Genomic DNA, 19,239 nt, shown 5'->3' with positions numbered 1-19,239 from the left:
GACCACCTTCCTTTTAGCAAGCCAAAACAGCGTTCAATTACATTCCTTGCCTTAGAATGCTTCATGTTAAAATATTCTTCCTTATTAGAAGGTGTTCGTCCCTCCCATTCAGATAAATGATAAGGTATTCCTCTATAGGGTGCAAGGAATCCTTCACCATTTGTATAACCAACATCTACAAGGTAATAATAACCTAATGAAAAAAAAAAAATAGACTTTATTAGTGTTTTGTAGTTGACAAACAGAACTAAACCTAACTTACAAAGTTGAGACTAAGTAATAGTCTTACCCGCTGGTACCTTAAAACCATTAGGCCTACTAATTGCATCATGTAGCACTCTAGAGTCTGATGCGGAACCCTTCCACCCCGGAAACACATATATGAACTGCATATCTCCTGAACACACACCTAACACATTAGTTGCGACTCGACCCTTTCTTGTTCGGTATCTTGGTTTGTCAATTTCAGGTACATGCACATCAATGTGTGTTCCATCCAATGCTCCCAAGCAATTCTTAAAAATAAAAAATAAAAAAGTTGTTGTTAATTTATACAAAGGGAATGAAGAGTTAAAGCTTAGGGAAAATGAAAAAAAATTCTCATCATACCTTAAAACATCGCCACCTAGGATCTGTAGAATTAATAGGCACAGGCTGGGGGACTTTTAGTAGGATACCTTGTAATCGCAAAATTCCTTGCAATACGCTATTGAAATACCTACTTATAGTCTCTACCGACCTATAAAATCTACCGCCAACACTACGATTCTTAGTATGATGTGCTAATATTTGTAAAATCATACACACATGTTCCTCTACAGACACCAAACCATCAGTTTTTACCCTCCCATCTTGACGAAGTAAGTCGCATAATATGCCAAAAGTCCTTCTATCCATTCTCAATTCGTTGACACATTCAGTATCAATATTCCCTATTATACCATTCAGATAACACAAACTAATCTCTCGTCTAATAAGTGAACGGTTAGTCAATGTGGGTCGTTCAACATGTCTCTGTTTGCCACGTAGCATCATCACCACAAGAATCATACAAATACAAATTGTCTCCAAATAAGACATCTCTAACAATAAGATCAATAAAAGCTTCCTTCGATCCATATCTATCCAAACAAAAAAAAAAACAAAAAACAAATTAAGGACATCTATAAACATCTATAAACATGTGTCTAAGAACACTAGTATGAGGATTGCTATCATTGCTAGGCATTGCATGTGAAGAGGGAAATTAAAGGACACCTTTAATGCAGTAGCCTTAGCCTTAGCCTTAGCCTTAGCCTTCTGTTTATGCTCCTCTTCTCTGCAACCAACAACCACAAAAAATTGCAATTCAGCATCAACCCCACACAATATAAAACATTCACATTGTAATATCATGGTTATAAACCAAGTACATACACACACACTCATGGACAAATGTGCAAAATACACTTACATACTCACACTAACACACACACGGACATACACACTCTCACACACTGACAAAGACTCACACACACCCTGCATACATACATACACACACACACACACACACTGCACACACACACACTGCATACACACTCACACACACACTGCACACACACACACACACTGCATACACACACACACTGCACACACACACACTGCATACACACTCACACACACACTGCACACACACACACACACTGCACACACACACACACACACTGCATACATACATACACACACACACACTGCATACATACACACACACTGCATACATACTGTGTTTTTATACTCTGTTTTTATACTCACACACACACACACACACACTCACTGCATACACACACACTGCACACACACTCACACTCACACACACTCACACTCACACTTACACTCACACTCACTCGCACTCACACTCACACATACACAAACACTGCACACATACTGCATACATACACACACACACACACTGCATACACACACACACTGCACACACACTCACACTCACACACACTCACACTCACACTCACCCACAAACACAGTCACACACACACACACACACGGGGACAAAATGCAACACACTAACACACACACACTGCATACATACACACACACACACTGCACACACACTCACACTCACTCACACTCACACATACACACACACTGCACACATACTGCATACATACACACACACGCATACACACACACACTGCATACACACACACACTGCACACACACTCACACTCACACACACTCACACTCACACTTACACTCACACTCACCCACAAACACAGTCACACACACACACACACGGGGACAGAATGCAACACACTAACACATACACACACTGCATACATACTGCATACATACACACACACACACACACACACTGCACACACACACACACTGCACACACACACACACACTGCATACATACACACACACTGCACACACACACACACTGCATACATACTGCATACATACATACACACACACACACACACTGCATACACACTCACACACACACACTGCATACATACTGCATACATACACACACACACACACACTGCACACACACACACTGCACATACATACACACACACTGCATACATACTGCATACATACACACACACACACTGCACACACACACACACTGCATACATACACACACACACACACACACACACACTGCGCACACACACACACACACTGCACACACACACACACACTGCATACATACACACACACACTGCATACATACACACACACACACACACTGCACACACACACACACTGCATACATACTGCATACATACACACACACACACTGCATACATACTGCATACATACACACACACACTGCACACACACACACACACACTGCATACATACACACACACACACACACTGCACACACACACACACACACTGCACACACACACTGCATACATACACACACACACACACTGCATACATACTGCATACATACACACACACACACTGCATACACACACACACACACACACTGCATACATATTGCATACATACACACACACACACACTGCATACATACACACACACTGCATACATACTGCATACATACACACACACACACACACTGCACACACACACACACACTGCATACATACACACACACTGCACACACACACACACTGCATACATACACACACACACACTGCATACATACACACACACACACACACACACACACTGCACACACACACACACTGCACACACACACTGCACACACACACACTGCATACATACTGCATACATACACACACACACACACTGCATACACACTCACACACACACTGCATACACACACACACACTGCATACACACTCACACACACACTGCACACACACACACACACACACTGCACACACTGCACACACACACACACACTGCATACACACACACACTCACACTCACACACAAACACAGTCACACACACACACACACGGGGACAGAGTGCAACACACTCTTACCCTCACACACACACTCTGTTTTTATACTCACACACACACACACACACTGCATACATACTCACACACACACACACTGCACACACACACACACTGCATACATACTGCATACATACACACACACACACTGCATACATACACACACACTGCACACACACACATTTTACACACACAACTCACACACAGGTTACACACACAACTCACACACACACACACACTGCAAATAACACAGGTTACACACACACACACGGATAGATTACACACACATTTTACACACACAACTCTCACACACACACATATATTACACAGGTTACACACAGATTACACACACACAAACACACTCACACACACACAAACACACAGACAAATTACACACGGTACACACAAACACACACACAGAGAGCACACACCTGAGACTAATCTCAATTTCATCTTATGAAAACCCCAAATTCTAATCTCAATTTCACCTAAATATCAAAACCCTAATTTGTTCAATTGCAAATCCACTTGTATATTATGAATTTCTCAAACCCAAAACAACAAAATCAAATAAACCTCAGTTAATATCACAAACAAATCCACACAAATCGACGAAAAAAATCCAAGATTCGAAGCTTACCAACTTGAGGCAGATGACAGCGACCAGATGCAAGGACGACGATGAGCGTGAGGACGATGTCGGAGCACGGCAAGGACGACGACGAGGGCAGACGCAGAGATGAGGACGATGTGGGATGTGAGATGTGGGAAGACGCGGTTTCTCTGGCTTACGAGTCCGCCCGAAATTGGGATCCCTCGTGAAGAACGGCTAAGCCCCCCCTTAGTCCTAGCGAATCCCACCTAAGCTCATTAAAGCTAATCCCGGTGCCCACCAAACACTGGACTATAGTCTAGTCCAGTCCAGTCCCAGCGAATCCTGTCAAACAAACGTGCCCTAAAGGCATTAAGTCAGCGGTTACAACCAACACGAGCAGGTCAACTCGTTCCACACATTCTTCTGAAGAGAATGCAACAGTTCCTGAAAACAATGGAAAGGAAGAGAAAAGTGGTGGATCCAAAAAGAAAATAGCCTTCTCTCCTTCAGCTGACAAGGACAATAATGTGCCTGGTGAAGAAAGCAATAAAAAGCACATGTCTGGTGCTGTCACAAGATCTGGAAACACTCGAAAAATTGAAGGTTATATATGTTTATATTCACATGTGCATGTATATATTTTCTGTCTAGTTATAATCATGCGTTAAGTAACTTATGTTACTCGGGTAGACCGTAGAAAACATATCTGATTTGCAGAACTCAAACATTTAGCTCAGTTTTGCCTTCTGGTTTTCGGCATTGTGCAGTGTTTTAGAACTGACTTAAAAGTGAGTATTTGTCGTCCCTGATTGAATTTCCATTTATTTAAACTTAGGTCAAATCTATTTGATTACCTTGATTTAAGCATCATGTCTACTCTACGGTTTTCCTTTTTTCTTTCTTGTTGCACACCACAGTTACTATCTAATCCCCTTTTAATTTCAGCATTCTAAGCTTAGAATTATTTAATGTGCAGGAAATGTTTCAGGAAGTGATGGTAAAAGCCAAGGCCAGAAGAGGAAGTCTACTTCCTACTGCAAGCAAGAGCTGCGATTTTCTCCACCATCGAAGTTTCTCTCTCGGATTCGCTCACAAAAGAAGTCTTCAACTATCTTTCCGCATCGGAATTACACAATCAAGTGACGCAGCATTTTGGGGACTGGAAAGAGGTAAAACTGTTCTGCCTTCTTTGCAGATGTTTGAAAGAGAGAATTCCCAACCATCCACCCCCGCGTGCGCGCAAAGCAGAGAACCTTATTAGTTTGGGATCGTCCTTTTAATTCTGTTTGTCTTGCCATTTGAGCCCAACGAACCCCCCCTCCCCCGCGCACGCGCAAAATGGGGAACCTTGTTAGTTTGGGATCGTCATTTTAATTATGTTTGTCTTGCCATTTGAGCCCAACAAACCATGCTACGCTACAGTTGGGCGGTGTGAATGGTAACAAAATATGAGTAAGTTCAAGATAATACAAGTGCTTGGTGGATCCACAGACGGTCCAATAAACTTAGAATAGGTTATGACTAAGATTGTAGGTTCTTTTGTGTTAAACTGACGCTATGCACAGCGTGGAACAGCTCGTATTAGCCAGTTACGGAGGTTTTGATTTGATCTGGCTTAGGAGCTAATTCGTTTAATTTTTGGGTATATTGGTAATATATTAATCTATATTTCGGGGGCAATTAGACATTTTACTTGTTATAAGTTTGTTTTCTTCTTAATCGCATGAAGTCACACGAAAGGGGACGAGTCACATCGAGTCGAATTTACACCAAATTTGAGTCAGGCCCTATTGCCCCAGACTGCTACCCATCCCTGATATTAATCCCATTGGGAATTCCAAGTTAGGAAGGTAACTAGGCATGTTTGCATGCATTGCTGAAACATGAATTTGTTTTATTAGACAAGATAAATGGAGTTCATGTATGCTTGCAGTTTGTACTCTTTGTGAAAACTAGTCAAAGGCTGTTGATTAAGTGAAATTTTATTGGGTAAAGTACAAAAAACTACCTCAATTATTGGTGTTACGATAATTTCATACTTCATCTTTTAAAATTGACAATGTCATACCTCATATTTAGAATTTGTGTCAATGTTATACCTTCCGTTAGCTTGGCCGTTTATTTCTCAGTTAAATGCTGACGTGGTTTGATCCGGGACCGATTTTCTATTAAAAACTAAAAAAAAATCATTTAATAATTTTTAAATATTAAAATAATAAAGAAAAGTAAAAAAATAAATAAAATAAAATATAAAAAACCCTCACGTACCCTTTCCCCATCCCCCCCCCCTATCTCTTCTCCCCCATCTTCATCTTCTTCCCCCTTCCAGCGCCCTTCTTGCAACCCAGAAAAAAGAAGAAGAAGAAAAAGAAAAAAAAAACCAATTTATCTTCCCCCCCCTCGCGATTTTCCCCGACCCCCCTTCCCATCTTCCCTAAACCCGCACCCACCCTCGCACCCACTACCTGCAACCCAAAAAAAATAACCCAGGAAAAAACCCAGATCCCTTTGAGGTGGAATCGGGAAACCTTTGTGATGGGGGTGGGAGTGGTGGATTTGGGGTTGGCAGGGGGTTGGGTTTCAATGGGGGAGGAACTGGGTTTGGTTTGGGTTTTTTTTTTTTTTTTCTTCCTTTTTCTTCCTCCTTCATTCTGGGTTGCAGGGGGTTGGGTTTGTTTTGGGGGGGGGGGGGGACGAACTGTGTTTGGTTTGGTTTTTTTTTTTTTTTCCTTCTTGTTCTTCTTCTTTTTGGGTTGCGTTTTTTTTGTTCTTCTTCGGGTGGGGGGGGGTTGATGGGTTTTCAATTTTTGTTGTTGTTGAAGATTAAGCAGGAAGATGAAGATGGGGAGAAGAGAGAGGGGGAGAAGGGACGAAGTGAGGGCTCTTCTTTGTTTATAACTTTTGTTTTAATATTTAAAAAATATTAAATAAATTTTTTAGTTTTTAATATTATTTTATTAATTTTTTTAATAGAAAATGGGCCTCGAATCAAGCCACGTCAGCATTTAACTGAGAAATAAATAGCCAAGCTAACGGAAGGTATAACATTGGCACAAATTCTAAAGATGAGGTATGACATTGTCAATTTAAAAAAAATGAGGAATGAAAGTGTCTTGACATCAATAGTTGAGATAGTTTTTTGTACTTTACCCAATTTTATTTGAATGCCAGATTATGATTCACAGCCTGACAACATACTAGGAGCTCTCACACTAGAAAAAGATGTCCTCATGTTAGGCATTCATGTTGTAAAGTTGTCAATTTATAGAATCATGCCCAACTGTATGGTGATATTAAGTAACGTAATATGTTAGACTACCTCGTAAAAAAAAACACAAACGTATACAATAGACAGCTGTCGTTTCTTAGTAATCGTTGTGGTGGTTAGCTCATGAGTTGAATCTCCCTCTCAAATCTTTACTTATTTATTTTCTTTTCCCAACTCTTTGTTTTTTTATATTTTGTTGTCAAAGTCTCTTTCTTTTTCTTAATAACACAAAAGAAAAGGGATGATGCGATTGAAATGAAGATTTTAGTAAATGCTTAGAATATTTCGACCATATAAATCCAAACAGTCATTATTTTCATTGGTTATATATGAGAGCCAAACATAAAACCCACCCTTCTGGTATAAGGTGATTGTTTGCTATGAACGGACGGTTTGCTTTGTTATTTTTGTAAATGTAGTTGTGTAACCTAATCCTTTTGAGTCTGAACAAGGAAAAAATTTGTCGTGTAATCGGTACACATGATGAAACAAATAGATACAAGAAGATATATAGTCGGGGATAATTAAGAACGCTTCCTTGACAAGACATGTTAGCTTGGATATTGCCATATTGATATGGACTATATGGTAGGGAAAATACTAGTCACAGTCATTCACAAGCGTTTGGTGTTTATTAGCCGTTAATGCTTCTAGATTGTTTGTTTAGCTATTCATATTTGCATAATTTATGCTTTCACATACATCAACAATTGGCCACCATCATATGTGATAATATATCTATTGGGAAGTAATTTTCGCACATTCGTTACTTATTTCTAACCTTTAGATTGAAGAAATTAAAGAAGAACCAAGAGACAAAAATAAACAAGGAAAAGAGAAAACAAAGTGCAGGAAATCATTTCCCTATCTATTTTGTCCCAATAATGGATTCTAAGAATCAACAAAACCCCAATTAAGATATGATCACAAACCTCCAAATAGTTACTTGGAAATGAAGCAGAACATGGTACACATGCACAAAATTGCAAGTTTGGTTATGACCCTAATCAACTAACCATTTTCTGTTAATAGACCTGTCATTAGTGACTATGATCAGTCACTTAGGGCCGGCCTAATACGGTGATTAGTCACTTAATGACTATGGTTAACTTATCATAATCTAGTTGCTGGTTTGTGGTTCACCCATTCCCTTCCTTTTTTACAGAAAGCAGCTTCAACAGTACTCAAATATTTAACTTGTCCAGAAAACGTACACAAGAACTGATTCCAAAGGCATAAAATCTGGTATTCTGGAGCCGACTGGCACAATAATTAATGGGTTTGGTAGCAGATTTACGGTTGTGATGAAAACTATTCTCATTCCTGGTAAAATTATTTTACTGGTATCAAATTTTCAAGTCACTTGTAAGTAGTCGATTACCTGGTAACAGATTTAGTGATTTCTTCATCAACTTTCTGTGTCTCGGGTTTAAATCTCTTCTTCACCTAAATGTAAATTAAAGTAGTAATAATTTTTTGATTAAAAAAATAAAAAATTTCAATGTCACTTTCTTGGGATACAATTTAGGGTTATGTGTAGATAACTACCAAACTTTTAGTGGTGATTTCAAATTGGTCCTAGCCTTTAAAATGTTCCAAATAACTATCTAAAGTTTTGAAAAATTGACATCTATTAAGGGATTAGAGAGTATCCTCGCCGGATCCTTCAATCACATATGTTCATCGTGCATCGTGCGGCCAGTTTTCGTCAAGTACTGTTTATATTCAATTTTAAATAAAAAAAATTACAATGATTTCTGACCGCACGATATACGATGAACGAATGTGATTTGAGGATCCCCGAGATCCTCACAAAGAGGATCCGGCGAGGATCCTCACTCTTAAGGGATGACATGAATGGATATTAAGCGTGGTTTGACTCTCAAGTCACCTATAGAGATTTGTATCTCCAAATTGAAGCGATGTAGCTAAGCAAATTTATGGTTTAACTTGTTTAAAATTGTCTATTTGGAGGATTAGAACTCCAAAGATGTCAATTAGTGAAAACCAACTTTAGTAGTTGTCCACCTCATTTAATGTTATTAATGTCACCACTTAATGTTGATAAAGTTCCTGTAACTTATTAGTTGTCTAATTTTCAAAACGTTAGGTAGTTAATGTTTTGAAAGGTTGAGATTAATTTGGGATCACCCCAAAATGTTGAGTAGTTTTTGTACTTAACCCTATAATTTATAAACATATATTCATAAATTATTCATAACAAACAAAAAGAAAAGAAGAGTAAATCAAATTATTAAATAAGTAGTTCCTCAAATGTTGAGTTATAGGAAAGGAACGATCACAAAGTCTCCATGGTCGATGCTTACGAAAACTGTAGGACAAATGGGCAGAAAAACAAAACAAAACAAAATCCGAATTGACATATAAGATTCTAGTAGCTTAAATATAGATGGCAGATTTATGCTGCAATTAACCAAATATAAGCTTTAAAATGACAAACAAACTACACAAAGATATTACAAACTTCAATTTTGATTAGGAGATTTTAGTAGCTAATGACCTAGATTAAGCAAAATTTTAATATTTCTCACATGAAGGTAGGTATGTGTTTATTTTTCTAATAAAAACTAAAATCTGTTTTCTCACTTTTTCTCTCTTTTAGTCTTTCTCCATTTTTTTATGCAACATATATTTACACTAAAGGAACGAGGATTATTTTTATTATAAACAATATTCTACACATGGAAGAAACACATTCAATCTAGCGAATGTAGCTACTCCCACATATGCTTCCCCGTAGTTTTTTTTTTTTTTTGGTAATTTTAAGTAGAAAAGAAGAAAACACAAATTTATAAAAAGAGCCTTAAGTTTTAAATTACTTTTCCAAGATTTTAAGGGCCAAATAGTGTGTGTTTTACTCACTTGGTCCTTTTGCCAACCCATCAATTGAAACATGATATCACTCTAATTTTCCTTTCTTTTAATGTATTTCAGAACTCTTATTTTCTCCAGTAGCAAAAAGATAAAAAAAAAATTAAAACATATATATATGCCTGTGATTAAATGTTGAGTTAGGTCAAGCTTCTAGTATAAATATAATATACAAGTTGTTCCATGAGAGCATATATAATGTATGTATTCCTTCTATTGTGCCTTGGCCCGTTCATCAGTGCGGAAACGAGATTCAAATTACAACATCACCAAATCACACTCAGTTGAACAGAATAAAATACAAGAAATAAAGACACCGAGAAATTTACGAGGTTCGGCAAAAATCCTGCCTACGTCCCCCGAGAGATATTGCTCTTCACTATGAGAATAACAGTACAAGTACACATGAGTTAAATCAACATAACCCAATCCCAAATCCCTTGCACACCCACTCATAGAATTTTCCCAAGAGCCTCACTCTACCCCAAGAGTTTCACTCTACCCCAAGAGTTCTTTCACTAGAATACTTTTCACTCTAGCTCTCTTGATTTTCTCTCACCCGTGCCCATGCTTTCCCATGGGAGAGCCGAATGCTCTCCCCCTTTGGATGCTCTCTAATGTCTTCTCAGGAGAGAGCCAAATCTCTCTCTCTCTCCCTTCGGTTCTTAGCAAATAAATAGCAAAAGAAAAAAGAATCAACTTTCCCTTTTTCCACAAACATCATCATTAAAGTAAAAGCAAGTATCATCATTATGTCTTTACTCATGATGATGTCCACCAAACTTTTGCTTTTACTTTGTCTGCAACTTTCATGTAACCCTCACCATGTGATTTCCACCGAAAGCAAACACAGGTCACTTCATTATTGTTAACACATGACTCATAATTACTCACAAATGTATGAGTCAAACACAACAATCTCCACCTTGGCGAATACACCATGCAAAAATCCTTGCACCCATCACCAAAGTCCATTGGCCTTACGTACCAACATGCACACTCTGAATCCACCTCATTGGTCCTGTTCCGATTCAGTCACTGCCAATGCATGTGCAGCTGCTACAAGCTAAAAAATCACCATTTAACTTCAGACATGATCTCGACACATCCTCGTCTCCTCCAGCAGGTCCTTCTCTTCATTGTCTGCAACTTGGAAACTCGTCAGTGCGCCCGTTCCAGCAACAACCCATCGAGCCAGACAAAATTCCCATACTTCCTCCTACCTCAGGACCATCTCATCACTTGTGAGTCCTATAGCTCCACCTGCTGCAAAACCCCTGCAACACTTGAGACTAAACATCACCAGGAGAAGTGTTGTTTCGAGTACCTAGAGGACATACTCAAAGTCTTCTGCCACAAACTTGCTACAACCCGGCCTTGCACTCGTAGCACTGTGGACCCTTGCCTCCGGAACCGGATCTGAACCTGCTGTCTCTCTAGATCCTCTTTCCAATTTTCTTCCACGATTCCAACCTTTAATAACTTAAGCAGTCTTGTGCCCACCATCATCCATGGTCTCCTTTGTGTATCATTCCACACCAAAGAAGCTTGCACCTGCTCCAAACTTACTGTAACTTTCCATGCAGTAAAGTTTCACAAGGTTCTCGTACGAATCTGAAAGTGAGGGAAGAAGAAAAAAGGTCTTTGTCTTCTTCCTCAACATCAACTTTCGCAGTTGATCCAAGCATCCCTGAACACGGCTTCCATTTCTTTAGGCGTCATTTACCAAGAGTAAAATCGCATCTCCCATTAAACTGCTCAACTGAGAATTCCATGGTGAACAACAAATCTAGACCTCTAACGAACCAAGCCTCCAACGAGCTCTGATACCAATTGTTGTGCCTTGGCCCGTTCATCAGTGCGGAAACGAGATTCAAATTACAACATCACCAAATCACACTCAGTTGAACATGATAAAATACAAGAAATAAAGACACCGAGAAATTTAAGAGGTTCGGCAAAAATCCTGCCTACGTCCCCGGAGAGATATTGCTCTTCACTATGAGAATAACAGTACAAGTACACATGAGTTAAATCAACATAACCCAATCCCAAATCCCTTGCACACCCACTCATAGAATTTTCCCAAGAGCCTCACTCTACCCCAAGAGTTCTTTCACTAGAATACTTTTCACTCTAGCTCTCTTGATTTTCTCTCACCCGTGCCCATGCTTTCCCATGAGAGAGCCGAATGCTCTCCCCCTTTGGATGCTCTCTGATGTCTTCTCAGGAGAGAGCCAAATCTCTCTCTCTCTCCCTTCGGTTCTTAGCAAATAAATAGCAAAAGAAAAAGGAATCAACTTTCCCTTTTTCCACAAACATCATCATTAAAGTAAAAGCAAGTATCATCATTATGTCTTTACTCATGATGATGTCCACCAAACTTTTGCTTTTACTTTGTCTGCAACTTTCATGCAACCCACACTATGTGATTTCCACCGAAAGCAAACACATGTCACTTCATTATTGTTAACACATGACTCATAATTACTCACAAATGTATGAGCCAAACACAACACCTTCTCCTCCAAACCAGCCTTTCCTCTCGACCCTTCATGCATGCTCATCAATCATCAGGTTGTATGCAAAACCAACAAGCTTCCCAACACTTGAAGGGCAAAAACCCTTCCCTCTGAATTCACACCATTAATTCCTTGTTTCACAGTGTCCGTGAGCATAAATTATCTGTCTCCACGACAATGGGGGATTACCAAGCGCAATCGCTGTGGCAGATGCGCCTAGGCTTCGCCCTTCGCACGGCTTTGGCATGCACCATTGTCGACTGCACCGTCCTCTATGGACCTCCACAACTTAAAAAGTACATAACCTACCCGTCCTTTTCGTACATGACCACAATCCTAATAGCCCCGGACGCAATGCTTGGGGACGTCATGAGAAGCTGTTGGCATGTGATATTTGCCACGACACAGGTACTTTTGTCTTCTGTGCTGACCCTTTGGCTGGTGGAACTCCTCCTAGAAAACCAACCCATTGCCCGGAATCCTGGAAACACTAGGAAACCTAACCAAGAACCGAGTGATTCGCAAAATCAACAGCGGTGGAACTTCAAAAGTGTTTGGAGAAACATAATCCCAAGTACCAGGAGTATAATTTTTGCTCTCAAGTGCTCACTTGCATTAGGCCTTGTTGTGTTATTCGGCTTGTTGTATAACAAGGAAAACGGGTACTGGTCAGGCCTCACCATTGCCATCAGCTTTGTAACAGGACGGCAAGCAACATTCACAGTTACAAATGCTCGAGTTCAAGGAACAGCACTGGGATCGATCTACGGAATCATATGGTTATTTATTTTCCAAAGACTTGAGAAATTCAAGCTCGTACCACTCATACCTTGGATTTTTTTTCTGCCATTTTCTTAGGCATAGCAAGATGTATGGCCAAGCTGGTGGGATCTCGGCAGCCATTGCAACATTACTTATCTTGGGTAGGGAAAACTATGGTCCTCCAAGTGAATTTGCATTTGCAAGAATGATAGAGGCATCCATTAGACTGCTTTGTTTCCTTTTAGTAGAGATTGTCTTTTATCCGATGAGAGCAGCGACCCTAGCAAAAAATAAGCTCTCACAAAGCATGGAGGCGCTTCGAGATTGTATCGGAGTAAATCTTTGCGTACCGGCTTCCACAGGATTGAGGGATGATAGGGATTTTACTACTCATGTGAATAAGCTAAAAACTCCTATTATACTTCCAAGAATCACAAGGTTGTTGTAGTATAAACGGATCTCGCAAAGTTGTTTTCCACAGGGATTATTAAATAATTCGAAACAAACCAAATTTCAATTAATTATTGTAAAGTAGAAATTGAGGTGATTGATTTTATGACCTACTTAAAATAAAAACGAAATTACTTAATTAAAATAAACAATCTGCAATATTAGAACTGGGGGAAAAAGAAAACAGTTTTGGAAGAATCAAATTAAAAAAACACTAGGGTTCCATCATCACCTAGCAATCCTATGAACTTTTACCAATTACTTATGATTTACACATGCCACTTTGAAGGTTAGGTTTTCCTAATTTATATTCTACTTGGAACCTCCAATATAGAACGTATATCTAACTTGCAACCCATCCAGACGTTCGAATCAAATCTGAACATGAAAGACTCATTATGCTTTATGAAAACCCTTTGAAAAACCATGCAATCCTTAAGACGTGCTTGTTCATCTAAGTGAAATTACAATTATTAATCACAAGAAACCAGCGTCAATTTCAGGGAACCTTCCGACCAAAATTGCATCAAATTACTTTCCTAAAGATCCTAATGGTGATTAGGCATTAAGACAATTAGATAGTTTTTATCCCGGTGATTAACAATTCAAAGTATGCATGCAATCAATAGTAAGCAATTAAATAAAAATAACATATTCATGCTAAGGCTCAAGGCTTCGCCCTAGCAAAAAAAATTAGTTACGCATATTCATAATTGAAATCATAGAAAATATTACTAAGAAAAGGATTGAAAACACCTTCAACTAGAAAATCTCCAAAACCCTAGCAATTCTCTCGGTCTCCAAGATTGCATAAAATAAAGTGTAGAGAAAAATTGTAGATGGCCAAGCAATATATCTGCTAAGTCTCTCCACAAACCCTAAAAACAGGTCCTTTATTCCCCCTAGGAAACTAAAAATAATAATCCAATAAAATAGGAAACATAACCCTAAATTAAATGGTAAAATTCGCCTAAAATCTGAATAGTCACGTTTTGGACCCATAAGCTGCTCCAAAACTGGACCAATATAGGTGGATTTAATGTTTGGAATATTCTGAACACTTCTCCAGAAGGCCACGAACCCATCCGATGTCATCTTGGGCTCCAAAAACGCAATTTAAGCCCAAAAACGTCATTTTTCAGCACTGCGCATTGCTCCTTTATTTTATCGCTAGAAAATAACCGCTTGGTGGAAAAATCCCAAATTTTGATACGATCAAGCTAAGTGACTCACGAACGTCCTCCAACTAGAATTACTCCAAAATTCGTCCATTTGGTTCTGTTTTGCTCCAGAGGAAGTCGAAAGTCCTATATTGAAAATACAATTCAAAGTATCAAAATTCTTCCAAAATATTAACCAAAATATACTAAGATTAGGGTAAAATATATAATATAAAATCTACTCATCAAGGGAAAAGCAGAGGAAGCTCAAGTCCCATATCAAAGAACTAGAAACATTCATCCAAGAAGCTGAAACAGAGCCTAATTGCTGGTTCTTGCCCTTCCAGGGTGCCGGTTACAATCGGGTCCTAGGGTCTTTATCAAAAATCGCTGATCTTTTACTATTTGTTGCCTATAAGATGGAGTTTATCGCACAAGTAGAGCAGAACCTTGGAGGTGTTTGGGAGGAACTAAGGCAACAAATGAATGTTGATCTAGAGCTGCTAAAGGGTTGCCTTGAGGAGGCATCTTTGATCAAGTCCCTGCCGGTATCCGAGACAATGTCGGAAAGTGACAGTGAATTAGGCAAACCACAAAGGGGATTTGCGACTTTGGATTGTACTGATGAAAAAGAGGTTGAGACTATTGTGAGTAGCTTTCTTCAACATTTGCAGGAAGTGGCTGACAAGGTACATACTAGTGACAGTGAAGAGAAACATAAGAGCCAAATGGTTCTTTGTTTGACTAGCCTGAGATTCTGCATTCCAAGCGTGATGAGAGAAACAATGGAGATGAAGAAAGAAGTGAGAAAACTAGTCAAATTGAACTCGCCTACATAGTGTTTAAGATTTTGGCTCGTCATAGACTCACAGTTAGTGTCCTATTTTGTTTAGTGTTATGTAAGAAAATTAAAGGTGTACCGATTCTTTTAATAAAATTAAAAGGACTAGGAAAGAATCAAAGTTTTCTTGTACAATTAAATTGGGAATCCTAGAAGATAATTTGGAAAAGGAAAGAAAGTGTTCTTTAGAATAAGAAACGAATCATAAAATAGGCATGTAAACCACCCTATACTTAAAAATAGGGTGTGGCAAGGCAATGGAAAGTGTGTGAAGCTAGAGACGGCCCCTGGAAAGAGAGAGAGAGCCGCATGAAAGAGAGGGATTAGTTCTAGGGTTTGCAAAAATACTGTAACTCTATTGTTAATCAAAGAAGCCGTGGTTTCTCTACTTAGGGAAATCACAACTGGATGTAGGCAAAAGTTCCGCCAAATCAGTATATAATTCTTGTGTGGTTCTAGTTATTCTCCAATTTGCTAAGTTTATTTTTTTGCTGGATACGTGAAAGAGTAAGATCTAAAGGAGAGTAAAAATTATAACACATAGCTCCTATGAGAGATGGTTAACTTTAACAATACATCTAACTAATTGGCAAATGCTATTAGATTTGCCAATCTTCAAATGACCTCAGTACACATTGTAATTTGGTTAGATCATATACATAACCATGAATCCTAATCTTCCTGAACAATGCACCAAAAAGAATTTTCTTTTCGGTGAACCCTAAAAATATGCTTTTCACAGTTTCTGTGAACAACAGATCACTTGATTCACTACCACAGCCAATGGGAACCTTCAAAACACAATCCGAACACGGACAACACCCTTCATAATGCAAAGGTGTGGAAAATTAAATGTGAAGCACATATAAAATAGAGAAGAAAATAATGTGTATAACAGAACATAGTCATATTGTATAACGTAAATCAGGCTGCATCCGTTGTGAAATAGTTCACGCTACAAATTAATAGGATATCTCCTTGTTGGAGCAATATTAGAAAATATGAAAAATAACAATATAATTCCAATAATAACAATAATAATAAAGAAATTCACAACATCAATTTTATATGAGATTAATATAAACAACTAGAGTGAAAGTTAGAGAACTGACAAACTTGGAGATTGAGGCTTGCATAAATGCAATGTCCTAAAGATAGAATTTCGCCCCTACTCTTGTGCTTGTAGTTCGATAGGCGTCTATCTCCCAGGATTCAACAATCTATAATCCGAAGTTAAAGCACTTCAATCTTCGGACTCTGGCGAACTTCATATATTCTGTACTCTCAAGACACGACTCGGAGTTTGACTAAGAATGAGAGAAATAAAGTGGGGAAACCCTATTTCTCAAGAGTAAAAATTAACTCTAATTTCTCTATATCTAATACCAATGGTTTCATGGGTTTATATAGAATCCAACTTCTACTTATTAAAGAGATGTAACTTTTCACTATAAGTATACATCACTTATTAAGGGAATATCACTTAAACAACATAACCTTTCTAAGAAATTGGTTAACACTATTTTTCATTCAATTATTAAAATTATATATTACAATATTTCATATTATAATATATAATTTCCAACAATCCCCCACATGAATGAAAAATTAGGAAGAATTTGAGAGTACAGGCGGACAAGAGATGCATTGGGAGAGGTGTCTTTTGGACTTGAACCTACCCTAGTGAATACTTATCGGATTTACTTGGTGACGCAGTGAATATAGAATCTTGAACTGTTCACCGTAGTAGTAAACCGAGACAATAAGCAACACACATCACTAATCCTAATATATTCCGGTTCATACGGTTGTGTTCATTTTGGTCCTGAACAAATCCCGGATTCATGAGAGCTTTAGAGAATTTAGCCATCTCATTCTCATAGAAGCGACCCACTTCTACTCTCACATAGGTGACCACTGATTAAGAATAGTCTGCTCTATTCCTCTTATTTATAAGATATCATTGTCATTAAGTATAAATATACAACCTAAAACTTCTGCAGACAACACACTTATTCCACCATAGGAATGAGGTATATAGTGTGTTAATTTCTTTGAATCATGCCCAACCAGTTTGCCTATTGAACTTAGACCATGGGATCTCCAATCAACTAAGTTAGGTTTCCGCTCGGCTGATTCATTAATTATGTTGGCTTTAGCCTCATTCCTCTCGATGATCAACTTACTCTCTAGTCTAACCTTTAATAATTGGATCCACTACTAGGTTGACTATTTTTAATGATGTGCACAATCCATCTTATGAAATTATATTTCATACGAGAGTAGTTGATTTACAATGTCAAGTCTTCAACCGTACATGTTGGGATTTTAGTTAGTAATTTGCTAATACTTGGGCATACTCCCCCACATTTAAGGTAGTTGTAAGAAGGTCTCTAATCTTGCCATACCTTAAACAATTACTCATTACAGGAGATGACATCTTAAATGTCGTTCAATTAGCAAATTACTTTTAACCAACCCCCACAATTCTTTCATAATTGTAGTTTCTTGTAATGCTATCATTAAATCGATCACATTTTCCACTTTAAGAAGTAAGGAACAATTAAGATAGACTTTATCTATCTTTTTAGGCATTCATGCCTCACTAGAAATTATGAGAAAATCACTTCTTGGCTTTCATTCTTTCCTTACTATGACCAACATGCATGACCCAATGGCCATGTCCAATCATATGCTTACTTAATAAGCATCATTATGTCGAATTCAAATCTGCGAAATGTCTTTTACATTTTCAGTATGGTTTTGTCCTTTTTTGAAAGACCCCCACACTTTCATGATTATTTCTTTATATTAATATCATTTTAAATGACACTCAATATCATCTTGAGTCTCTTATAATTTATAAATATATCACTTCGAAGAAAGCATATAAATGATTTTGCAACATTATTATCACTATATGATAATACATCCAGTCGGTATGTAGAAGTATACATACCAGCCCATGAACACATTTGAATATGTCAATGACTAGTTGGAAAGGTCATACCCTTTCACTATCAAAAGCAACACTTCAAATGACATGCTTTTCCTTTGAATTTCATGGCAGATTTCAATTTTCAATTCCACCACATTACAAAACCATCCATTTGTTAAATAGTTGCATCTTTCTACAACTTAACCTCCACATGGTTCAATATAAGTCTTGGACTTTGACCCCATAATTAAATAAGCGTTTTTCGACGTTGGCAGATAACTCATCTAAAATGAGTTCAGTTTATCATTTTATTTTCGTTGCTTCTCAAAGCCAAATTTATCCAC

At 38.2% G+C, this 19,239-nt stretch overlaps 1 pseudogene; it reads left to right on the top strand.

Annotated features, from left to right (window-relative positions):
• Positions 1-12,921: 12,921 nt before the first annotated feature.
• LOC114820009 (uncharacterized) lies at positions 12,922-15,955 on the top strand (annotated as a pseudogene).
• The last annotated feature ends 3,284 nt before the right edge of the window (positions 15,956-19,239 follow it).

Source organism: Malus domestica, chromosome 12, assembly GCF_042453785.1.
Source record: "Malus domestica chromosome 12, GDT2T_hap1".
Lineage (NCBI taxonomy): Eukaryota > Viridiplantae > Streptophyta > Magnoliopsida > Rosales > Rosaceae > Malus > Malus domestica.
Note: the sequence above shows the minus strand (reverse complement) of the source record. Positions and strands in the feature narration are given on the sequence as shown.